The sequence below is a fragment of the Heloderma suspectum genome, chromosome 4 (assembly GCF_057233095.1).
Source record: "Heloderma suspectum isolate Gila_16-S chromosome 4, 16-S_ref, whole genome shotgun sequence".
Lineage (NCBI taxonomy): Eukaryota > Metazoa > Chordata > Lepidosauria > Squamata > Helodermatidae > Heloderma > Heloderma suspectum.
In genome coordinates, this window is record NC_139461.1 from 308646434 (window position 1) to 308667255 (window position 20822).

The 20822-nt window shown below is 43.5% G+C and overlaps 1 protein-coding gene across 9 annotated transcripts in view; it reads left to right on the forward strand.

Moving 5' to 3' along the window:
* Window positions 1-4375: 4375 nt before the first annotated feature.
* ZBTB46 (zinc finger and BTB domain containing 46) overlaps window positions 4376-20822 on the forward strand; it is a 105787-nt gene continuing 89340 nt past the window's right edge. For 2 of the 9 annotated variants that reach the window (XM_084854426.1, XM_084854419.1), the window contains exon 1: window positions 4376-4618. The gene's annotated coding sequence lies outside the window, so the exon portion shown is untranslated. Of the gene's footprint in view, window positions 4619-5510; window positions 5749-5950; window positions 6009-20822 lie in introns of those variants that run through there. The other 7 variants (XM_084854423.1, XM_084854424.1, XM_084854421.1 and 4 more) reach the window with 7 other exon arrangements.

Consider the following 20822-nt stretch of genomic DNA (forward strand, 5'->3'; position numbering starts at 1 on the left):
AAAAGGCAGCTGTGAAGAACTATGTCAGCCTTAAAAGACAGAGCTTTGTTACATTAATCAATTTGTATTGATCTTCCTTCCCCAAAATAAAGATGCTCTGAGTGGAAAGCACTGTGCTGGGAGATCTTATTTGCTTTTAGAACACAAAGTGGAAAAACAGAAATCTGTTTGACTAGGATGCCTGTTGATCGAAATATATTTTTCGCAAGGAACAAGCTGAAATGAAGAACAGCTGACAAAATTCACTCAAGCTATAAACGTTCAGTGAAATAGTGTCTCCTTACTCTTAGACTGATATTGATCCAATATCTGTTTACACTGGGACCACATGCTCTCCTAATGTTACAGTCCTTGGATCACTTCCTCCAGTAGGATCCTAGACATATGGATGCCTTGGATAAGGCTTGGCTCTACCCACCCAGCCAAAGCTTGACTCTAAGATTTTTTTTTAGCACCCTTTAAAGGATTGATAGACACAGATAAGGAAACACTCCTTATGCAAAGCATTGGAAAGCTAATCAAACCCAAGACTTAGGGAGTGGTACATGAAGCTATGGGATTTTGCCATTTTAAATAAATTAATTTGGTTTATTAGATCTTATCAGGGAATGAGGTCTTGTGCTACATTTGAGCAACAATGGAAGTGGCTTAAACAATTTTAGAATAGTCAACAAATTGCAATGATTGGTAGCCCATGTTTATTGATATATGGAAGAGGAAATATTGGCATAATCTGGCTGTTTAGTATATTATTGTTGTTGTTGTTTTCCCTTGTAAAGCTTAATTTTCAAAATTAATAAAAAAATAAAGTTACAATCCTTGGATCACTTCTTCCAACAAGAGCCAGTGCTGGGTATATGGAGGCCCTGGATGGGGCTTGGTTCTACCCATCGAGCCACAGTAACAACAGGGTTGGGTCTTCTGCTTTTTATGTCATACTCAGGATTAGAAAGTACAAATGGGATCTGCAACAAAATGTTGCACTGTGGAATGTCCACTTCCAATCAGGCAGCCTCTTCTAGGATGTGTGTTCATTCCACACACACGCATGCACGCATACACCAATTTTCCATCTCCCCAAGTGTCAGCATTCTTTCCCCACTGAACATACTCAGACAACTTTGGATTGTTTTGGGATCCCCCCTAGATTTTTTCTCTCAAGATTATTTGTACGTCTGCAAATGGTTGGATTCCCTGGAAGCTGCTGATAGCTCCCTTTTATGCATGGGTGCTTTTGCTTTGGCTACATAAACATCCATAGATGATGATGATGATGACGATAGGAGGAAAAAGAAAACACTTCAGTCAGAACATGTGCAGACTGCCTTTCCCACAAATGATTGCCAACTAACTGGAAATGGACAGAAATGGCTGTGCCAAAGTGTTTAATTAAGCAGTGGTGGCTAAACTGTGGCTCTTGCACAGAATGACATGAACCTGTGTACTTTGGATGATCAAAGAAACTGATCCCTCTTGATCTTTATTATAACATTTTGATCCCACCCTTCCTCCAAAGAACTCAGGGTGATGTACATATTAGCAGCTTGGGGCCAGGTTACCTAAAGGACTGTCTCCTTCCATACGGTCATAATCCAAAACTCTCCTCCAGATGCCCCCTGCCAAAGAGGTGGGGCGAGTAGTTACAAGAGAGAGGGCTTTTTCAGTGGTGGCATCTTGTCTGTTGAATGCCCTCCTGAGAGAGGCTCGCCTGGTGCCTATGCTATGGTCTTTTTAGAGCAAGGCATTTTAAGAACTGTTTTAGTGCTTTTAGATATTGGCATTGTTCCCTGCTGGTTTTACTTTGGTTTCATGTGCTGCTTTGTTTTTATCCCTTGCTGCTGTTTACTCATTTGTATTTTATGTTTTGAATTTACCTGTAAACTACCCAGAGAACTCTTGGGTGCTTCCAGCTGGAGGAGTCCTGTGCTGCTATTCCACTGTACAGCTATTCCTTCTTTTTTTACTTAACGGATGTTCTGCACTTAAAAAAAAAGATGGAAGAAGTGTTGGGAAAGCATGGGAAGGTTGCAAGAGGAAGACATTGTCATCTGGAATCCCCATAAAATTCTGTGTATGAGACATGCAGGGCTGTTTCTTTGGGAAGACAAATAGGGTGACCACATTGTGTGCCAAATATTTGGGCCAGCAAATGAACCCCTGAAAGGGGTGGCACGGTGATGGCCGTGTGGTGGTGGTGCCAGCAGCTGGTAGTGGCAGCACTCCGGGTCCTAGTCAGTATCTGGAGGCACAGCCACATGCCCCTCTGCTGCTGGGAGGAATGTATGTGGGTGGTAGTGGCAGGGGTGGCAGGAGTGGTGGCTGGGGAGGAGAAGGCAAGAAGGAGGGTAGAAAAGAGAGGGTAGCAATGTGTGGGGCACCAAAATGCCACCTTGCTTAGGGCACCAAAATAGGTCGAGATGGTCCTGGAGACATGACGATGAATGATAACATAAAAGCCTTGTCTGAAAAGACAACTTGTCTAAAAGTGGAATAAGTAAATAAAATAGTTCTGCCTGCATTTCTGTTATCCTTGCAAGATAGGTTAGACTTAGTAAGAGTGATTGCTCCAAGGTCACCCAGCAAGCACTGTGGCTGAGCAGGAATCTGAACCCAGGTCTCTCCTGTCCAAGCCTTACACTCAAACTACTACATGACAATTAGGGTAGTGGGTATGAAAGAGATGAAATAACGCATGAGGCCTGCAAACACTAAAGAGCATTATTTAACGGCAGAATTAGAGTACATACTTACCTTCTCTGATGTAGAGCGTATTTGCTCAATATGCTGTGGGATATATTACCATTTATTGAGGCTGCAATCCATACCCACTTACCTGGGAGTAAGCACCACTGAACTCAACAGGACTTACTTCTGAGTTGATATGTATAGGGTTGCACTGTAAATCAGCTTTTCAGGCACAACTTTAGATTTTTCTGTAGTCAGGAGCTTCAACCATCTCTGTTTTTGGAGCAACCTTGAATGTATATATTTGGCTTATTTTATGCTACTTGAATTTCTTTAGTACTTTGGTGCAACTCTGTTAGTATGAATTGAATTTTGAAATAAAAAATAAAACTAGGATTTGGGGGTAATTATTTTATTTGGCTAGCTATAAAATATATGCATACATTGCAACATTTAAAAAACTGGTTTGAAGTGTATTATATTTTTAATCCACCCCAAAAGTGAAGTTATCTCCTGAGTGTTGCTGGGAAAGATATAATTTTGAAGTTACCTTTTGGGTTGCTAGTTCTCCTGGCAAGGAGGGGACAGATGATGGACATTACTCTCTGGAATATGTTGACTCATGTAAACATATAAGTTTTGAATTTCCCAGGTAACTCTATGAGGTGGGTGTGTGGAATTTGTGTGTACATGTTACTTGGCAGCTTTGAGAGATGTAGAACTGACATTATTTTGGATGTTGGTTTTTTTCCATCTTCAAAAATATAGTTTGAAGACTTGTTTAGAAAACTGTGGATCTGTGTTAATAGACACACTGGCTCCACAGCATAAGAAACAAAGGATGTGGTGGATGCTCCTTTTATATTTTGGACCAACTAATCTTAAAAAAAATGTATATCCCAAGCACATTTGCTCCGGGCTGAATTCTGTGTGACTCAGCTGGCTTCCAGTATTTTTTTAAGCAGCCAGTTGCTGGATCCAGATCAGTTATGCCATAATAAATGTGTTGGTCTTTCAGGTGCCACAAGACCCTTTGTTGTTTTCTCTCGCTGTGTTTGATTTCTGAGGTAGCCTCTGCACCACTGAACATAGGACTGCATGCGAAACCTTCTCATAACGGGAGTTTAATACACTGGAGCGATTTCCAATTTTTATTTTATCTTCTTAAAGAAGCCCCTCATGGTAAAGGGGGGAGAAGCAATTATGCGAGTGAATTCACCCCCACTCCAAGTGCCATAACTGGCCACTATATTATTCCTCGCTGTAACGTTAGAGGGCATGGAGGGCAGCAAGAGGAGGGAAGGGAAGGCCCTGACCGTTACCAGGACAACAGAAGCCCCAGCTTGCCCTTGGCAACAATCTTGTCAGGGTTGCTTTCTCCCATGATGCTCAGCGTCTCCTCCCTCCCCCTGGTTGTGTCCAGCAGCTTGACAGTTGGTTGCGCTCCCACCTCGCGCGCGCTCCCATACCCCTGCTGGCGCGAGGGAGGGAGGCCGGGCCGTAACCGACGGGAGGGCGTGGCTTAGGGAGGCCTGTGTCCAGCCATATCCAATCAGCGAGGAAATGGCTTTACTTCCCCTCCCTCCCGCCGCACGCGCCTCCGCTTGGTCCCGCCCACTCCTACTTTTTGTTCCCTTGCCTTTTTTCGCCGGCTGGTGCTGCCGAGCCCGAGCGTGGCCCCTCCCCCCTCTCTTCGGCCAAGTTGTGTGAGGGAACCGGAGAGCGCGAGGGGGAGAGAGAGAGCGCGCGCGCGCCCCCCTCTCTTTCCGGGGGGGGGGGAGAGAGGGGGAGGCGGGAACGCGCTGCGGCTCCCCCCCGTCTTGCCCCCTCTCTCTTCTTCCGCCCCCCAACTCATGAAGAGAGAGCGAGCGACCGAGTGGAGCCAGCGCTCCGGCCGCTCCCACGCCTCGCGCTGCTCCCTCATGACGCGCAGGTAAGAGACGGGCAGAGAGAGATCCCCCCCCCATACACACTTACACCCCCCCCACACGCGCCTCTCCGGAGGGGACTTGGGCGCTTGACCGCCTCCCCCGTCAGCGCTCTCGCAACTTGCTTTTACCCTCCCTCCGCCTCACTAGCCTGGGTGGTGCCCCCCCAGCGCTGTCCTTGGTGGGGCGGGGGTGCCTTTAAGATACCTGGTAATTCAGCCTCTCAGCAACTGTGCGGGGGTCACGCCCGAGCCCCTCACTCAGCCCCTCTCAAGATAGTGTGGGGTGAATGGCACCTATTTCCTTTGGGGCGCGCTGATCGAAGGAATTACCTTCCCGGTACTGGGGGGGCAGCCCCCTGGGGGCAATTAAGTCAGGCCATGCCAGGAATGCCCGCTCGCGCCCCCCATGGTCTCTCTTGAAATGCACCTTCCCATATTCTCGCCCCCCCCACAGACACCCGCACCCCAATTAAGATAAAGGATATTTGCCCCCTCCCCAGCTCTCAGCTAATGGGTTTTAACTCGCTGCCGTTCTCAGCCGCTGGCAATCACTTATCTGCCCAGTGAGATATTGGGGGATATGCGTCCACCTTCTACACACACGTGCATGCTGCCCCTGCTCCCTGTGATATTGGAAGGCAGCTGGGTAGAACCCAACTGGAGGTGGGGGTGAGATTACCCCCCTCTGTGTGGAAAGGGCATGTTGCTTCTCTGAACTTCCTTCACCCCAGGACATGATGCCTTATTTGGGACTAGGTGGGTGGATAGATGGGGACAGCACAGTGGCTGACTGGCAGGGTTTAACCCCCTCCTGCTTGTCCCCCACCCCCACCCCCACCCCTTCCCCTCTCTCCTCCCTCTTCTCACCCCCACCCCTCCCTCTAACCTCCAAAAGGGGAATTTTCCAGCTGGTAATTTCTGCTGCGTCAACACCCAGCTCAAGGGAGTGGAGAGGAGACAAGGGGGCATTTTAACAGCAGCTCCACTTCACAAAATAACAAGCCCTTCCATTCTGATCTGAGAATTTTTTTTAAAGCCTTTAAAAATAAACATCTGTGGAAGTTGGACTAAGAGTTTGTCAAGAGAGAGTGGCTCAAAACTGCTTGAAAGAAAGGGATGAGGTAATAATACTGGTGAGACATGTATATTTCTCCTTCTCTTGTTTTCTCTTTCTGTCTCTTTAAAGCCAGGCCTGTTTTGGGTTATTGTCTCCCCCTAAAGCCAGGCACAGATCGCCTGGCCTTGCCTCCATTTTAATTGCAAATTGAAATATTGCAAGTGACCCTATATATTTAAACCTAGCCTTCAAAATAATGCTTCTTTCTAAAACTCTAGGAGCTACTTAATATACTTGTAAGAAGTAAAGGAATTGACTTGAAAATGTTGTATACAGGTAAGGAAAATTTGTCACTTGCAAAGAATAATTTATAAGGAGAGTGTAGAGGTGTTATACATTAAAAGGTTTTCTTTTTAAAAAAATCATGTATAGGGGGAGGTTTGTAAGTTGTAGATTGCCTTTTTGTGTCTGTAAGTAGGTATGTCAGTTCTACAAAAGTAATGCAAGTAGAGACTGATAACTCAATCTCAGATGACAAATAAAGAATGAAGCAGATTTCCACGTCTATAACAAGTGAGAGGACTTCTTCATTTTATTGTACTGCTAAAGGAATAAAATGTATAACACAACAATTCTGACGTGCAATGTATTTTTAATATGTGATAAGAAATATATAAGCAAAGGGCAGTTGTATTCTTAAAATGAGTTTGCTCTGTGCGTTCACTTCTAGATTCCAAGGGATTTATTTGGCATGGATTACAGAGACAAGATTATTATCAGCATTGTTTCAAGATATGCTAATAAGGAAGCAGGAAGCGTGTCTTGCAAGCAGTGTTCTTGCAGGCACCTGTACTGAAGTTCTTGTATGCATTTTAATGACAACACTTGAATCGTTTCAAATATTTGTTGTCTCTTAATATGTATCATACGTTAGCATTTTAAGTGTATAACTTGTAACCTAGTTCCCTACTTTTTCTTGCTTCTATTTTAAGGGCTTTCTCCCCAAAGAGGACACCTCTGTTTTGGTGAAACAGAAAACAAGACACTGGTTTTGTTTTGTTTTTACCATGAGAAAACCTCAGTATAGTTTGTTTCTCCACATGTAATAACTTCGGGTGTTTATTCTGTGTCACTTCAAATATGGCAGTATTTCAAGAATAAAGGGAAATGCTCTAACATTTGACAGCCAACTCTGTTTCATCGATCGGATATGTTGAACTGAATTAATAGCAGTTGTATTCAACTACTGCTTGTTGAGTTCTCAGTCTTATAATCGTTATGTTACATGGTGTGCGTGTGAGTCTATCTAGAGCTTACTGTAACCCTCAATTTTCCACATGTAATGAAAAGTTTTCACTCAGATACACTATGAGACAGTCTCATGGGACAGGCTGGGTTCTATAAAACAATATTTGGGTCTCAAAGTACTAGAACTTGCATTGTTCCTTCCTAAAAATAATGAGCAAATCTGACAGTGTAATCCTATGCATATTTACTTGGAACTAATTGCACTGTGTTTAGTCAGGCTTACTTTCTAGTAAATGTGTTTAGAATTGCAACCTGAGAGACTAATGGTGACTGTCATTTAAGTGGATAATGAAACACTATTTTTGCTGTTGGTAGATCACTTACTTAAATCTTGTTGTGATAGAATGACTACTTCAGAGTATGATGCATCATTTACTCTATGCAGCCAGGTCCAAATCTGAGAGATTGATCCAACTAATTTACAATGGAGAACTCTATCTGTTTCCTTTAAAAGGAAATTATTTGCTAACTAGTAGACAGACGTAATATCCATTTTAATAAATGATGTGCAATATACAGGTCAGATTGTTGAATTTCAGAGAATAGAGGAATTGGGCCATCTTGTCCCTACGGGTTGTATTTTCTAGGGCATCTACTAGTGCCTAGGCTCGTCTTTTCCAGGTGTTTTTTTAAGGGGTTTATTGAAACAACCTTGGCATACTTTTTTGGGTGGGGAGGCTAAGACAAGTAAATTACTAACTGAAAAGGAGTGTTGATATGGGGCAGACATACTTTAAAAGGTATTTCTTCTTGCCTTGCCTTCCTTGTGAAAGCTTTTATTACAATATTTCACCTTCCCTCAGTTCTTTCATTAATATGAGATTGCATAGTTTTTTATTTGTAACTTTTGCTTAGCCTAGCTTCTTTCATAAAAAATCATTTTCAAGAACAGCCTGCATCTCCCAAAGTTCCCTTTTTCAAGTGTTTTATTTGCTTCTTTCAGCCACCTCCTTTAGACTATAACCTCACTTTCCTACATTATTTGTAGTGTGAACTAATTCTTGTTGCTATATTCTTAATTTAATTGGTAAATAAAAGGATAAAAGGGGCTTAGGTTAAATCTTTGAAAGGCTCCCTGAAATTCAAATAGCTATTCAAATAGCTATCCTTTACGTTCAGCTACCCTGAACGCTTTGCATGATAGGATTAGTACAATATTTGTTATACGCTCAAATGGTTGTTGTCTTACTTTAAACTGGTGGGCTTAAGGTAAAATACAGTGAGCCTCCCAGTGGGTTGAACCGTTTAAGCCTCTCTCAAATGTAAACCATACAAAATGAAAACTTTAAAGTAAAACTTCAACAATACTTTGTTGTGTAACGATACATTGATTAGCAAGGCCAGCATGGAATTTTCAAGAATATATCCTGCCAGATTAATCTTACCTCTTTTTCTGGCCAGGTTACTAGTTTAGTGGATTATGGGAATGTTATGGATGTAATTTAGCTTGATTACAGCAAAGCTTTTGACAGAGTTGTCCATGATATTTTTCTTGGTAAGCTGGTTAAATGTTGGCTACATGATAATACTGTCAGGTGGATTCACAGCTGGTTGGAGAATTGTACTGAAAGTGCTCATCAGTGATTCCTCTTCAAATTAAATAAATAAAAATTGGAGGGGAAAAAATGGTTTTGATTGGGATGCCACAGGGCGCTCTCTTGAGCCCAGCACTATTCAGCATTTTTACCAGTGACTTAGCTGAAGGAGTGGAGGGAATCCTTGTCAAATTTGCAGATGATACAAGACCGGGAGGGTTAGCCAACACCTAAAAAGACGGGAATAAAATTTAAAATGATGTTGATACAATGGAAAACCAGGCTGAAAGTAGCAAAATGAAAATCAACAGACAAAAATAATTAAGGGCACAATCCTATGCCTGTTTAGACAGAAAAAAGTCCTAGAACTCCCAGCATTCCCCAGCCAGCCATGTCTAAACAGGCATAGGACTGCACTGTAAATGAATACTATAGGTTGGGAGATATCTGGCTTGACAGCACTACATGTGAAAAGGATCTTGGGATTGTAATTGATCACAACCTGAAGTTCATGAGTTAGCAATGTAATGCAGCTGCAAACAAAGCAAATATGATTTTAGGCTGCATTAGTAGAACCATAGTTTCCAAGTCACAGTTAGGTTTTATTCTGCAGTAGTCATAATTCATTTTATTTTAATAAGGCTATAGACAAATTGGAGTGGATTCAGAGGAGAGCAATGAAAATGGTCAGTAGTATGGAAAACAAGTCCTATAAGGAAAGGTTGAAGGAACTGGGTGTGTTTAGTTTGGAGAAGAGCAGACTGAGGTGGGGGACATGATTGCACTATTCAGATATCCGAAGGCTATCACATAAAAGAGGATTTGTTCTTTAATGACCCAGAAGGCCAGACTAGATCTAATAGGTTTAAGTTGCAGGAGGATAGATCTTGGTTAACCGTAAAAGCCTACTCACCTAGGTTCTACTCACCTAGAAGGGTGAGTGGGCTTTCCCTTGGTGGAGGTCTTGAAGCAAAGTTTGGAAAGCCATCCATTGGGCATGCTGTAGCTCTAGATTTCCTGCACTGAGTAGGGGATTGGATTAGAGTGCCCACACAAGGCCTCCTCCAACTATGATTCTGAGAAATGCTACAATATCCAGTCAGATCATCAGATATGCTAATAGTGAACTCATTCTTCAAGAGTGGATTCTTCTGTAGTCAAAATGGTACCATCCATGCACAAGGAGGTATCAGCAGGCTCCAGGGAACGCCAGTGTTTGCAGATGTACAGAAAATCTTGAGAGAAAACAACACACACTTTGGCTGGTGGGGGGAATTGAGAATGTTCAGTTGGCACAGAATGCTGACTGACTGCTGGGGAGGGGGAACTGGAAAACGGGTGGGGGGCATGATGGAATGGAGTATCCTGGAGGAGGCTATCTGCTTGGAATCCGGCATAGGACCGCTCTACACTGCAATACTTCATTGCAGGTCCCACTTTTCTAATCAGATTTCAATTTAGTTGCCTCTATGTGTGCTCAGGATTACAGCCATGCTTTTCCCTGCCTTAATCCTGCTTTTTTCTTTCTGTTCCATCTTTATTAGGAAAGCAAAAGAACCGTACACATGGTCTGCATATGAAAACACTGATTATTGCAGCTTAGTTGGCTCACAGTAAAGTTTACTACCTTTTCCTTTACGTGGACTTAGGTTGACATAGTAGTACTCGGGGGGGGGGGGCGCAGGTCTTTTAGCAGCTGGCAATACTTCCCTAGCAAGATGTGGCTCTTAGTTTAAGAAATCAGATTTTTAGATGTGCAGAGTATGTACTGTATTTTAACACTTCGGTGTCCTAAATTTGACTTATAATTTTGTCAATTTTCTTGTGGGATTCTCTGTAGGGATACTTTGCTGGGATTGCAATAGAAACTAAAACTTCATCTATGCTTAATTATGCCTTTTTTACTATAAGAGATCCTAGTTTCAAGGGGATGCATCTGCTTCATAGTATTAGACCTGCATTCACTTCCATGTCCACAAAAGACAGTCCAGCAGGAATGTTTTGGCTGGTGCATGGCATGATAAATCCAGGCTGCTCTCACCTGGTGCCACAAATGAATTCTGTCATCTGCAGTAAATTTAATACCTACTTCTTTCTCTTCTGACCCTAGTCTGGTGTGTGTATGCGGTCTCTGGCCATGATTGAAGATTGAATCTAGGGACATTAGTTGAAGCTCAGTCTAGCCAAAGCTGAGCATGGTTGCTAAGTCATCTTGACTTGGAGGGAGTGGGCTGGTAATCACTGAAGAAGTCTACTTCTCTGTAGTCATGCATAGGGATGCTGGAGAAATTCGAGTTGGACTAAAATGAGCTTGGACTTCTAAGAATTCAACCTGTGGAATCTGCTGTGGAGCAACCCCCTCAGGTCGCGTGGAGTCTTTGGACTTTTGGGTTATTTTTTTTTTACTTTCCCAAAATTTACGGATATAAATTCGTAGGAAAATACGTAAGTTTCTGCTGAGGAAACATTGAATGGAATTGGGGACAATATGTTAAATGTTACGTACTGAGGTAAATTATGTAAATACTTACATAAATAGTTACGTAATTATTTACGTATTTTTCCGCATGACGAAAAAAAATTCGCATCAGTCTGTGAACGGACGACGGAACAAAAGGCATCTGACAATTTGCGAAACATGGATAGGATTTTACATAGCCCATACATCCCTAGTCATGCATTCTTTTATTTTTGGGGTGCTCCGTTGACAGGGTTGTTTCTGCATCCTTTCCTGCTCTCTCCATTCTCCTATATGTCAGGTCTAAGATTTTTTCCTCTGTCTCTCATCTCTGTCCTTTCATGCCTTTTGTTCCATTTGTTTGGAATACCATTCTTCCCTGACAGATGACTGCTTCTGTAATATTTAAATGTACACCTACATAGGTCTTTCCCCTCTAGATAATCTCCTACATTTTGCTATCTTTGGTGTCACATTTAATTTCCTTAACTTTTGTCGTCTTAGGTTGTGAGTGTATAGGCAAGACCTGTCTCCCATCTTACTTCTATAAAGTGCTTAGACCTTGAAGTACTGTATAAAATAATGTGTCTGTTTGTTAAGATAATTATCTGAGGCCTTGATCCAGATTCCTCTGCCGTCAGATGTGAGATGGGTGGTGTCTGGCGACAGGTCCTTCTCAGTTATGGTTCCTCAGCTATGGAACATTATCCCAAGACAGCAGTACTTGCACCTATACTTACTGTTGACCTGGTTTGCATGTAATAGCAAGCTACCATGGGTGAAATTCACTGTGGGACTTGCTGGTTTACGTTTTGAAAATTCAAGCCATGGTGGGGGCACGCTGCAGCTTTTCATTACGTGTGAACCCAGCAAGGGTGGGTTGTTGGGGTGGTTTCAGCTTTCCCTGCAGCTCCTCCTCCAAGTCATTCATAAAAACGTTGAAGAGCACTGGGCCCAGGACTGAGCCCTGCGGTACCCCTCTCATTACCTCTCCCCAGTTTGAGAAGATCCTATTGATAAGCACTCTTTGAGCCCGATTCTGTAGCCAACTGTGGATCCACCTGATCATTGTTTCATCTAGTCCACTTTGAGCTAGTTTGCTCATCAGGATATCATGGGGCACTTTGTCGAAAGCTTTGCTGAAGTCGAAGTATATTATGTCCACAGCATTCCCACTGTCTACAAGGGAGGTGACCTGATCAAGAAATGAGATCAGATTCGTCTGGCAGGATTTGTTCTTGACAAATCCATGTTGGCTTCGAGTAATCACTGCATTGTTTTCAGGGTGCTTACAGGCTGCTTGCTTTAGATCTCTCTGTGAAAGAATGTTGTGGCATGATTTTTGCAGATAAATTCACTATTCCAATTTTATTTGCTCCTGTTTATACCATTATTATTATTCCTCATCTTCATTATCAACGTTGTCAGCGTGCTTGCTTTATACAGAAGCTGTTGGAGGCACATCGTAGAGGATAGAAAAGAGATTATTAAACCACAGTTGTCAAATTTTTCTGACTGCTACCACCATCTATACTGCGGTTTTATCATATTCTGTTCTTATTCTACCTTTAAGTTCTCCGCACAGAACAACAATCCATGGGTTTTTTATACCCTGGGTTGTCATGAACGAGTTAATGTGCTGCCGGCAAAAGCAGCTAAACAATCCAAGGACAAAGCTGTTTAACATGATGTCTGGACCTGGGACTCTGGCTTGTCTCTCCCCTGATAGGCCAGGTTTGGAAGCCAGGGTTAAAGATAAACTGGATGTCTATGCTTCATATTTAAGGCTAAGAACCAAAAAGTTCTTAGTACCAGAGGGTAGCACTGGGAGAGGAGGTTTCGGACCCGGGGCCACTCACTTGTGAGCACAGGGTTCCATCCTCTCCCCGATGCTATTTAACATCTGTGTGTATCCGCTGGGGGCTATCATCAGGAGGTTTGGGGTGCGGTGTCATCAGTATGCAAATGACACGCAGCTCTGCCTCTCGTTCAAATCTTCACCAAGGTTGGCCGTAGAATCCCTGTCCAAATGTCTGGAGACAGTGAGTGGCTGAATAGGGAGGAATAAGCTGAAGCTGAACCCTGACAAGACCGAGGTACTTCTGGTGGGAGACAAGAGGAAGTTGGGGGGTGTTGACCTGGTGTTGAATGGGGTACGGCTACCCTTGAAAGACCAGGTCCGCAGCTTGGGGGTCATCTTAGACTCCCAGCTGTCCATGGAGGCTCAGGTGTCAGCTGTGAGCTGGACAGCACTGTATCAACTCCATCTGATACAGCGGCTGCACCCCTACCTTCCTGACCATCTGCTCCCATTGGTGGTACATGCCCTGGTTTCCTCTTGTTTAGACTACTGTAATGCGTTCTACGTGAGGTTACCCTTGAAGACAGTTTGGAAGCTGCAGCTGGTACAGAATGCGGTGGCCCACCTGATTAAAGGCAGCATGATCACATCACTCCAGTGCTGCAGGAGTTGCACTGGTTACCAGTTGTTTTCTGGGCCAAATTCAAAATTTGGATTTTGAAAAAATCCAAATTTGAAAAGCAAAAGGTTGCTTTTGACCTTTAAAACCCTCTATAGTTCCGCCCAGCCTATCTCAAGGAGCACCTCCAGCAACACCAGATAGGCCGCTCAACAAGATCAGCCTCAGATGGCCTTCTCTCTGTCCCATCAGCCAGGACAGCTAGGCTGGTGGGAACGAGGGAGAGGGCCTTCTCTGTGGTGGCCTCCACTCTGTGGAACTCCCTCCCTAGAGAACTCCGCCATGCTCTCTCTTTAATGAGCTTCTACCACGCATTAAAAACATGGTTGTTCAGGCAGGCATTTGCGGTGTGTTAGGATCATTTTAGAAATGTGATGTTTTTAATGTTCAATTTTATTGTTTTGATCTGTTTTTATTGTTGTACATCGCCTAGAGTGGCTGGGTGACCAGCCAGATGGGCAATTAATAAATTTAATAAATAAAATAAAAATAAAAAGTAATTTGTCCTGCGTGTCTGGAAAAGCTTCATGGCACCCACTACGTGGAATGATTTTCCCCCTGAGATTAGATATGCGCCAACAATTCTTATTTTTAGGCACATGTTGAAGTCACATCTATTTATGCAAGCCTTCCCAGCGTAGTTTAGCATACTATGTATATTATTCTGATGGATATGTAGATAGGCTATTGATTCTATGTACTGGTTTTATGTTTTTATGATTTATGTACACTGAAATCTCTATATAAGCAGTTTACAAATACTTCTAAGTAACTAAATAAATCAATCAAGAATATTGCCAAAGGGAATTGGATTTTTCAAGACCTGTTTTTCCTCCTCACTAATATAATTGCAGATCTCTGTTATTGGGATGTAACTGCACTTCTTCAGTTCTATAGAGTACCTCTTCTCTCACATTTGATTGACTGTTTGTGGTTTTTCTTCATAAGAACATAAGAAGAGCCATGCTGGATCAGACCAAGGGTCCATCTAGTCCAGCATTCTGTTCACACAGTGGCCAACCACTTGTTGACCAGGAACCCTGTATAGATCAATACATCTCCGTTCCGGCAGTATGGGAAGAGCAATTTTGTTTGGCAACGGGTGAAGGATATACAGAGAAGAGCAATCGCTAAAGAGATGATTTGACACAATAAATGAAACGGAAGTATCTATGGAGAGCTGAGGTGAAGTGGAAATGTTACGTTCCCACGTGACTACATTCTAGAACAGGGGTGGGGAACCTTTTTCAGTCCACAGGACGTATTCCATTTTGGAGAGCCTCTTGGGCATATTCCAGTGGTGGGTGGTGCCACAGGCAAAAGTAGGTGAGTCTGAAACCCCCCCCCCCCCACTATTACTAATTTACGGTACAATCATATGATGTTTTGACAGAAAAAGTCCTACAATTCCCAACATCCCTCCAACCAGCTATGCTGGCTGGGATGTGCTGGGAATTGTAGGACTTCTTTCTGTCTAAACATGTTTAGGATTGTATTGTTATGGTAGGAAGCATGTCTGTGCAGAAGGAAGGACAAACCTCTCAGCAACATTTTCAAATGCATTTTTACTCAGAAGTAACCATGGCTACTCACAAATAAGCAGGGTAAGTCCTTTCCTGTCTGCATGACTATTGAGAAGGAAGCAGGTCAAGACTCGGAAGAAGGACTGAATCACTCAGCTGTTTCTTTACCCGGCTCTACCACAGATGGAAAAGCTTTTATTTCTAATCAGCTATTTTTTAAATTTTTATTTATTTATTTCATTTCTATACCGCCCAATAGCCGAAAGTCTCTGGGCAGTTCACAAAAATTAAAACCAAACAACACACAATAAAACAATTTAAAATATATAGAACATTAAAACCACAATATAACAATACAACCACAATAAAACCTAGCAGCAGTGCAGGAGTTTAAAATACAGATTTAAAACAGCAAAGCTAAAAATTTAGAAAGCTAAAAATGCTAAAATGCCTGGGAAAATAAAAAGGTCTTCACCTGGCGCCGAAAGGAATACCATGTAGGTGCCAGGTGAACCTCACTAGGGAGCTCATTCCACAGCCAGGGTGCCACAGCAGAAAAAGCCCTCCTCCTACTAGCCACCCACCTCACTTCCTTTGGCAGGGGCTCACGGAGAAGGGCCGCTGAGGATGATCTTAAGGTCCGGGCAGGCACATATGGGAGGAGGCGATCCTTCAGGTAACCTGGCCCCAAGCCGTTAAGGGCTTTGAATGTAGGGATGGACGAAAGGGACTTACCTCGTCCCGCAGCTTGCTTCGCAGTGGGGGGGGAGGCGCCCCGCCTCGCCCGGCCGAAATTCAGGCCGGGGGGGAGGCGCCCCGCCTCGCCCGGCCGAAATTCAGGCCGGGGGGGAGGCGCCCCATCCCTCGCCGGCGAAATTCAGGCCCGGGTAGGAGCGCCCCGTATACCCGGCCGTGAAAAAAAAAGTAAAAACACACACACACACACACCCATGATAGGCTACGTAACGATTTACGTAGCCTCTCACGGCTAGATTTCCAAAGTCAGCCATGATAGGCTATGTAAATCGGCACGTAGCCTATCACGGGTGACTTTGAAAAAAAATTTACGTAGACTACGGTGAAAATAAGGGCAACGCAAATAGCGTTCCCTTATTTTCGCCGTAGTCTATGTAAATGTTTACGTAGACTAGACATGCCAAAATAAGGAATGCAAATGGCGGTGCCCCATGGGCGCCGCCATTTGCATACGTGCTTTTTTTTTTTTTACGTAGCCTATCACGGCTGACTTTGGAAATCTAGCCGTGATAGGCTATGTAAATTGTTATGTAGCCTTTCACGGGTGTTGTTTTTTTTTTACTTTACTTTTTTTTTTTTGCAATGGCGGCGGCAGCCGGTCGGGAGACCGGCCACTGCCCCCGACGAAACGCTGCCGGGACCCACCGCCGAGAGGGACATTCGCCAAAGGTAAGTCCCATCCGGGGGGGGGGCGGGAGGCCGGCGGAGAATTTCCCCAACACTTTCAGGGGGCCGAATGCGTTGGCACTCAGCCTCCCGAAGATTCGTGGAGAAATTCTCCACCAACCCTATTTGAATGTTAATACCAGCACTTTGAATCTGGCCCGGAAATGGACAGGCAGCCAGTGCAGCTGGAAAAGTACTGGCGTAGTATGAGCTCACAGGCCAGTCCCTCTATTGATTGGAGGTAAGTGTTTTTCCCTCTGTGACAGAGTGGACGTGGTCAGGGGAAGGAGCTGTCAGGCTGGATGGGCCACCCCTGTGGGCCACAGGTTCCCCATTCCTGTTCTAGAAAATATTGCTGTGGCTTCAGATGTAAAAACAAGCTGGACCCTATTGATGAGCATTCAAGCTACTTCTGTGAACAATACTAGTAAATGAAATGCAAAGCCTCTGTTCAAGCATTTCTCTTTTCCAGCCTGCCTGCTGTTTTTGTCATATTTAGGCATTTCTGTTAAGAGATGGCAAACTTGACTTCTGTTTAGCATTCTCATGCAGATTATATCTTGAAAGTTTAGCTCTGCTGAGCTTACTCGAGTGAGCTAGTGGTGACCAGAGTAAGAACAAAAGTAGAATAAACTTAAAATATTTATTTAAATCACAGCAGATAAACAGGAGGGTCAGGTTTATGAGATGACAATATACAAGAAATCAGAAAAATAAAGTACAGTGTATAATTTTAGGGAGATATAGGGAACATTACATGCATGAGAAACCTCATGCAATGCTTACATGAAAACGTAATATAAAACAATTAAAGCATAGGTTTTTTTCAAATTTTATTTGCAATTAAAATAGAACGAAAGGGGAGAAAAACCTGTAAACAATAACACTGATAGCAAGAACATAAGAAAAACAAGAATAAGAGCATATCCAATCACAATAACTCTTCACAACACCACTGATTTTTTTAAAAAGTTTTGACAGTTCTTTTTCAAATATATATATTAAAATAAGCAGACCATACGTCTAAATAAGTATCCTCATGAGTTGATGACTATAGGAGACGTGTTCAAATGCAGCAAGGCAGTAAGATCCTCAGTCTGCTGAATGACAGGTGATGGGTGTTTATCTTTGCAGGCTTGGAGTATAAATTTCTTAGGGCACTCAAAGTCCACTTTTTCTGTCCATCTGTTAATCCCCACATTACAGTAATATAAATTAAAAGCACATGAGTGTACACAATTATCACAGATTTTCAAGAACAAAATTTATGTGGGCAGTAACTTCCAACCCAAAAGAAGCCACCACAGGGCATGCCCACATCAAATGCCTCAGCAACGCATTACCTGCATTAATTGCCAACATTTAGCTAGCTTTTTCTTAACCCGCCTCTGTGGTGTCCAATATACATGAAATATCATTTTTTGTTGAATCAGCTTCAGTTTTAAATCTGTAGAAATCGTACGTTGGAAGCTGAGGCAATTTTCCATTGATTAGGCTGCATAGAGCATTCCAGTTCCATATTCTATTCCTCTCTATCATACTGAACATCTACTTCATTACATTTCAAAAGACATTAATAAACAACTATTCTACACTTAGCTTTCTGGAAAAAGCCAATTAATTTCTCCAACAGTATTGGAGGTGGTGAAGTACTCATCACCAATGGCCAATATATAGACACCAAAAGGTGCTGTAATTGAATATATTGCCACCCAGCACTACTAAGTAAGTGATATCTACTTCGTGGTATTGAAAATGGTAAGAACTCATCATCCAATCCTATTACAGTCAGGACCAGAAATATTGGAACAAGGATAACTGTTTTGGCAGTTGGCCTCTGTACACCACCACATTGAAGATGAAAGGAAACACACCCAGATGGGAGCGAAGTCAGGACTTTCAGCTGTAATTCAAGGGGTTTGACAAAAGTGGGGCACTAACCATTCAGGAAGTACAGCCAGTGGCATACACACACACCCATCGTTGGTGGCTCATAAGTAATGGAGCAAACCAACATCATTTCAAACTTAAGGATCGCCTTTAATACCTGGATGAAAATCCTTTGCAGTCAATGACTGCCTGAAGTCTGGCACCCATGGACATGACCAAATGCTGAGTTTCCTTCCTCAAGATGCTTTGCCTGGCCTTTACTGCAGCTGCCTTCAGCTGCTGCTTGTTTGTGGGTCTTTCTGCCTTCAGTCTTCAGTAAGTGAACAGCATGCTCTATTGGGTTGAGATCAGGTGACTGACTTGGCCATTGAAGAACATCCCACTTCTCTGCCTTGAGAAATCCTTGGGTAGCTTTTGCTGTATGTTTTGGGTCATTATCCATCTGCAATATGAAGCGGCATCCTATCAGTTTGGCAGCATTCGGCTGAATCTGAGCAGAAAGTATAGCCCTATACACTTCAGAATTAAACAGCAGGTCATCAATAAACACCAGTGACCCGGTTCCACTGGCAGCCATACATGCCCATGCCATAACACTGCCTCCACCATGTTTGACAGATGATGTGGTATGCTTTGGATCATGAGCTGTTCCTTTCCTTCGCCATACTTTTCCCATCATTCTGGTACAAGTTTATCTTGGTTTCATCAGTCCAAAGACTCTTATTCCAGAACTGGGCAGGCTTTTTTAGGTGTTTGCTGGCAAAGGCTAATCTAGCCTGTCTGTTCTTGAGTGTTACCAGTGGTTTGTACCTTGTTGTGAAGCCTCTGTATTTACATTCCTAAAGCCGTCTCTTGACTGTAGATGTTGACAATGACATGCCTACCTCCTCAAGGGTGTTCTTGACCTGGCTAGATGTTGTGAAAGGGTTCCTCTTCACCATGAGCAGAATTCTGCGGTCATCCACTTTAGTTGTCTTCTGTGGTCTGCCAGGCCTTTTGCTGTTGCTGAGCTTGCCAGTTAATTCCTTCTTTTTCAGGATGTTCCAAACTGCTGTCTTGGCCACTCCCACTGTTTTTGCTATCTCTCTGATGGGTTTATTTTGTTTCCTCAGCCTAATGATGGCCTCCTTCACTCGCATGGACACCCCTTTGGACCTCATGTTGGGAGTTCCAGTAAACAGCTACCAAATGCAAATGTAACACTCAGAACCACATCCAGGCCATTTAACTGCTTGATTGGTCATGGGGTACCCCGGAAACAGGCCACACCTGGCCATGCAGCTGCTTGTCAGCCATTTGTTCCATTACGTATGAGCCACCAACGATGGGGTGTATGCCACTGGCTGTCCTTCTTGAATGGTTAGTGCCCCACTTTTGTCAAACCCCTTGAATTACAGCTGGAAGTCCCAACTTCCCTCCCATCGGTGTGTGTTTCCTTTCATCTTCAATGTGGTGGTGTACAGAGGCCAACTGCCAAAACAGTTATCCTTGTTCCACTATTTTTGGCCCTGACTGCAGCTGATCTAAAATATAAACTCCACGATCAACCCAATTCCTGCACAAAAAAGGCTACTTCTCTATTTTCAAAGCAGGATTCCCCCTGTAATTAATTTAGCATGAGAATAAAGATAGAACTGCAGCTGATGAGACATTATATGCCAGGTATCTTTGGCCATCAAAATTGTGGATGGAGCCCTTCCTTTCTTTTTAATATGCCGAGATCCTAGTGCCATCCAGCCAAAAAAGAGCTGTAAAGTAGTTTGACTCCAAAGTAACCCATGGAGGAGTGTTAAACAAAAGAGATATCTTCCATTCATTGGTATGAGATAACAGATAAACTTTATGATATAAACCAAGATCTGGGAAATAAAATCCTTCCTCCCTAATTGGCAACTGCAGCCTCTTAAACAAAAACAAAGGAGAAGAACTCCCCAAATAACTTCCAAAATGCTGCATTGAGTTTTCGAAATAAGTTTGGGGTATATTATAGAGGAATATTACCCAACACATAAATTACCCATGGTAGCAATCGGGCTTCAGGCCTGGTTTTGGAACGGAAACTGCCTTGGTCGCCCTGTGGGATGACCTCTGCCGGGAGAGGGACAGGGGGAGTGCGACCCTGTTGATTCTCCTGGACCTCTCAGCGGCTTTCGATACCATTGACCATGGTATCCTTCTGGATAGGTTGTCTGGGTTAGGAGTTGGAGGCACTGCACTACAGTGGTTCCGTTCCTACTTGGATGGCCGATTCCAGAAGGTGGTGCTGGGGGATTATTGTTCTGTGCCATGGCAATTGTGCCATGGGGTTCCACAGGGCTCTATTCTATCCCCCATGCTGTTTAACATCTACATGAAACCGCTGGGGGAGGTTATCCAGAGGTGTGGGCTGAGGTGCCATCAATATGCAGATGACACCCAGCTCTACCTCTCTTTCTCATCAAAACCAGGTGAGGCAGTGGCTGTTCTGAATCAGTGCCTGGGCACGGTAATGGACTGGATGAGGGCTAATAAACTGAAACACAATCCAGACAAGA